Raw genomic sequence first — 5,827 nt, forward strand, 5'->3', positions numbered from 1 at the left:
TTTTTTTTTTTAATTTATGTTAATAAAAAAATTGATCAAAATATGAGTTAATTTTTCTATCATTTCCATCTTATTTGGACAGTTAAAACAAATGGTGATTTATAAATATTTATTTATTTTTTGTTATTTATTGGGGAAAATTTTTGTATAGAGTTGAGTTTTGAAACTGCTGAATTTTTTTATTATATTTATATAATATATAAAATGTTCATAAAAATTTACATCATATTTATTTTAACATAAATTTAATATTTATATTAATAAAAATTGTGAAAAAAAAAATTATAATTATTATTTTTTCCTTATGTGGGCCTGGATTCTGGTAATGTTATGCTTTCTTGATGTGAATACTATAATTCCACTACTTTGACTGAAAATTTTTCAATAATTTTCTCCAAATGTTATGCCGCCTTTGGAATATAAGTAGTAGTGTTTCCCATTAGGTAGTAGGATTATAAATTAATTGAACATAAATAGGCAGGCGCATGTCCAAGCTGAATTTGCTATATTTTTAATTAAGTCTTCGTTTGGGACGGCTAACTTGATATTTTTTAAAACATATTTTTAGTACAAAAATTAAAATTTTTATACTATAAAGCTGTTTTAAGAAACTGCAAGAAAGCTATTCCAAACGAAGCCTAAGATTTCGTTTGAAATATCTTTTTTATTAATTTAAGAAAGAGTAAGAAAGCTGTCTCAAATGAAATCTAAAAATTTGACTTTGAATTGATTCAAAGTGAATATGAAAGAGATAATTAATTCCTATTAATTATAAAAAAAAATAAAATGAAGATGAAAGAGATTAGGTTTAGGGTTTTTTTTTTTTAATTATTATGATTGTTTGAGTTTGATTTGAACTCAGCTTGAGATAGATTCAAATTACGAGTATCTATTTATTATTGAGTAGCTTGCTTAGCCAAATAAATAAGCCTTATTTAGGCCGGCTTCGTTTGGAACTGATTTCTTACTGTTTTTAAAAGCAGCTTTTTGTCTTAGAAAGCCGCTTTAGAAAATAGCAAAAAAAACTATCCCAAATGAAGCTTTAGTCATTTAAAGATCCATAATGTTTAGCTATTTATTAGTTAACAAATTGCTTGTTTGGAATGGCTGTAATTTTATATAAATGTGGTTGTAAAATTGTTGTGAAAATTTTAAAATAAAAAAAAATTAAAAGTTGCTGTAAAAACTAACTTCCTGAGACCAAATTTATTGAAAGCAATAAAAAAATAGTTATTAAATAAAAAATTTGCTAACGATTTAATAACAAAGCAGTAAGACACAAATGAAGATTAAAAGAGCTTATCAAGCAAGTAATTGACCAGATTTTTAGCTTATTGGATTTGTTTAATGAACGTATTAATAAGCAAAGCTATCGAAAAACTTCTTAGTTAATTGAACGAACCAACTCAAACCTATTAACAAACAAATAAATTAAGCTTAAAAACTAGATATAAATTTAACAAGCTATTAAATTAATAAATATTTTAACCAGCATAAACAAATAGCTCATGCTTATAAAAAACAAGCAATTTTATAGTGAAGTATTAAGAAAATTCGTAATATTGTCGTTAGTGAGCACATATTATCTTATCTTACATAAATTTATTAATAAGTTTTAGGCTTCGTTTGGGACGGTTTTTTTATTGTTTTCTAAAGTTGTTTCCTAATATAAAAATTTCTAGTTCAAGAAATTTTTGTGCTAAAAATCATTTTAGAAAGCTATAAAAAAGCTGTCCCAAAGAAAGCCTTAATGAAATTTTATTGAGCTTGTTTATTATATTTAAATGATATTATTGCATCCTAGAATATTAACGGCGGAATAGTGATAAAGAGCTTAACATTGAACGAAAATTCAAACGCACATACAGATAAAGAGGGAGAGGTACGAGAGTCATAAGAGAAACTATAATATTTATGTGAAAAATCCTGAAAGTGAGAAAAATCACGTGGCCTAACTCAGTTGAAATAAATCCACTAGTGCTTGTTGTTGATTTGGAAATATTTGGGATCAGATTGTACCCATTTTGGCGTCGCTTGGTTTGTCTCTTCAAGACCTTCAAAAGAATTGAAAAAAATTGCAGCCAAAAGCTTTTTCAAATAAAGCCTAATTTTTCATATTTCTCAAGATGACCACCTACTCTTTAAATAATTAATTATATTTTTAAAGTTATAAATGAATACACTATAAAAATAATAAATTTTTAATATTCTATATAATTTTTTGAACAAGTGAAAATGAAATTGTTTTAAAATTCTTAACATGATCAGTATTTTTAATACTTAAAGAAAATAAGCTGCGTATTTATTGCGGGCTGGTCTAAGGGAGTGAGTACAACGGGTTTGAATGAAATGGAGAAATTTTGGGTCGGCTCCATGACAAAGATTTTGTTAGTTATTATAGGTTGGGGGTGTAAGTGAGTCGAGATGATTCATAAGCAGACTCAGGTATGAGTTGAGCTCGTGGAATTAACGAGTCAAATTTGAGTTGATATAAAATATATTTAAAGTATAATAGCTTTCAAAATTTTAAATAAAAATTTATTTAAAACAGTAAAAAATAATATATCAATTTCTTATATTAAATTGTTATTTATTATTTTTCTTTTTATTTCTCTTTATTTTAATCATTCAATTATAATGATTTCTTAAATCATAATCATTTCTTCTCTTTCATAATAAATGAGTCAGCTCGTGAGCTGCCTCAAACTCGTAGAATAAAGCAAAAAACTCGAGCCCAAATGATTATTTAATTAAGCTAAACTCAAATCCGAAGTAACTTGAGCTAGGCATGACTTGTTTACACCCCTATTGTAGGTCAAGAGTAGGGGTGTCAAAATGAGTTTTCTAATAAGATTCGTATATAACCTGAAACTAACCCGCCTTCAGTTAACCCTATTAGAACCCAACCCGATAAGACAAAACGTGTCGGAAATCTAAACTCATACCTGACCTGTCCATAATCTTGGTTAACCCGACTAGACCCCCCCTAACCTGCAATACAGCCAAGGACGACACAGATGCAGGCACGAGTGCCTACAGGTGAAGGGGGAGTGCGTGGTGGCGATCATGAACACTAACGCAGGAGTGCGAGTGCGGAAGTCAGCACTAATGGGATTGATGTGGGCGTTACTGTGGAATTGTTTTAGGCTAGGGGTGACTCAGGTCAGTTTCAGATTGTTTATAGGTTTTCTTATTAACTTGAATCCGAACCAGACTCAAAATTATAAACAGAACATAAACTAAAACTCAAATCCGACTTGTTTGCAAAACGATTTCACCTCAATCCAAAAGCTTTTGGGTCAAGTCCGAGCCATGTTTGATTTGGATCAAATATTGACAAAAAATAAGGGTGTTTAAAATATAATTATTTTATCATATTCATACCAATAATTTTTTTTAAAAAAAGTCAAATATAAAGGGGAAAAAAACAGCTTAAATATAAAGGAAAAAATATCAGCTTCAGCGGGGCCCACAATAGGGGAGGGAGTTTGGTTCCGCCACGTTTCTTAAACAATACTATCATCAACCGGTCGGAGACGATAGATTCGCACAACACTTTTGCTTTTACATTTATAGTGACCCTTAAAATGAAGTAAAGACTAAAGAGTGACAGTAGAGGGAGGGATTATACGTCACATCCAATATTTAAACTTTGGCATTGTCCGCTAATATTAATAAGTATGAAAAATAAAAAAATGCGTAAAAATTATATTATGTAATTTATATTTAAGAGACTTAAATATTCTTAAATTTATGCTGCATATATATATAAATTAATTTAAAAATTATTTAAATTCATCTTGAGGTAAACAATACTATCTTCTTATGATTATTTTATGCATCAAATTTATATATTTTTATTATTATATGTTTAAGTTATACTAAAAAATATGAAAATATCAAAGCATAAAATTCATTGCGTAAGAAATTTGGAGAAAATTTTGAATGATGAATTCTTAATAAATAATTGATATCAATAGTTTTTAATAAGGATCACATTTAAAAAAGTATTTGATAAGTAAATGAAAAAATTAAAAATAAATTCAATTTTATTTTCTTAAATTAAAATATATCATTTATAGATTCAATTTTATACAGCTATCTTGTGGCAACCGTTGGTGATCTTCACTAGTCTGGATGGTCCTTGCGCGGATTCGAGGTTCTGGGAGTCCCGGCTATCTGCTGAGCTCTCTTTTTGGATTTTACCTCCTGTTTTGTTAATCTGTTTTGGTGTCGGTAGCTTTTTTGGGGTTTCTGTGAGCATTCCTTTATTTGTTGTACCTCTTGATTTATTATTAATATATTTGTTTTGGTTTAAAAAAAAAATTATAAATCACCTCATAAATAATTTTTTTTTTAAATTTTCTTATATCCAAAGAAAGGAACATCAATAAGAGTAAAAACTTTTATTTATTTATAGTCCAATTACTTATCAAGCCAAATATGAGTTGTTCACAAATATAAAAATTGTTTTAAAATTATATATAAATTATTTTTTTATCGGTAAGCATTTTCTATTTATTTATTTATTTTATCGTGCGGCTTGCATAAAATTAGGAGTGAACTTAAAAAGAAAATTTGTTTTTCCCTAGAATTTTGACCAGATGTATTTATTAAGTGGAAAAATAGTTAAAAATGCTGATTCTACTAAAGACTTAACTCCCTTTGAGATGATTTTTTTATTACTTGAGTTTTAGTAAAAAAAATAAAATTTTTACTAAAATTTTATTTTAAGAATCAATAAAAAAATCGTCACAAATTAAGCCTTAAAAATATCAAGATGGGCAATTACCCATCCCAAGTTTTATTATTAAGCCAAATACAATCAAATAAGATTGGATTTGTATTTGGCTCGTTAGCATGAGCTCATAAAATTAATTAAACTCAAATTGATTATTGAACCATATACAATAAAATAGCAATAACAAAAAAAAGTTTTGACAATCCTATGTAGGGGTGCAACCGAGTCAAGCCAACTCGTGAGCCATCTCGAACTCGACTCGGTAACATGTTCGATGAGTTGAGCTGATCAAGCTCACGACTCGAGCTCGAACACTTTGTTCGACACTTTGTTCGAGCTCGACAGCTAATTGAGCTCGAGTTCGAACATGCCTCAGGCTCGACTCGTCGACTCGATCGCAACGCTCGTGGAAATCCAAATTTGTCGATCGGGAAATCCAAATACCGTGAGCGGGAAATCCAAATCACAGAGCATGTGCAGATCTAGACGGCGGACGAGCTCAATACGATGACAGCGGACGCGACTAGAGGTCGGAACGATGTGGCTTTACTCGGGACGACGATGGTCCATGGACGAGCACGGGACGATGGATCTCAACAGTAGAGCTTGTCAGATCTCGGGACGACGACCTTTGGTGAAGGATCTAAGCCTCTTAAAATTGATACGGCTACGGCTGTGGGCTCTAGACCATCTTTAGCTAGGGTTTTAGTTGAACTGTATATTACTAAAGCTTATCCTGATCGTATTTGGCTGGGTTCTGAAAAGCTTGGATACGTGCAGCACGTTGTCATGGAAGAATTCCCTATTTTTTGTAGTGCTTGTCATTGTTTCGGCCATGCTGTGGGTGAATGTAGGAATAAAGCTGTTGTTTTAGATGCTTCTGTTTTACCTAAAACCGTTTTTTCTAATGTTAAAACTGTTTCACCGGTTTTTGTGGAGCCATTGGATGGACATCAAGATGCTGTGATTGTGCCTACTTTGGTGAATTTTGATTTAGCTAGAGAAGAATTGGTCGTTCCTAACGTTGTCATTGTTGATTCTGAACCTGTTTCTAAAGTTTTATCTCCTAATGCTTTCCCTTTCATA

Source organism: Dendrobium catenatum, unplaced genomic scaffold (assembly GCF_001605985.2).
Source record: "Dendrobium catenatum unplaced genomic scaffold, ASM160598v2 fragScaff_scaffold_133, whole genome shotgun sequence".
Lineage (NCBI taxonomy): Eukaryota > Viridiplantae > Streptophyta > Magnoliopsida > Asparagales > Orchidaceae > Dendrobium > Dendrobium catenatum.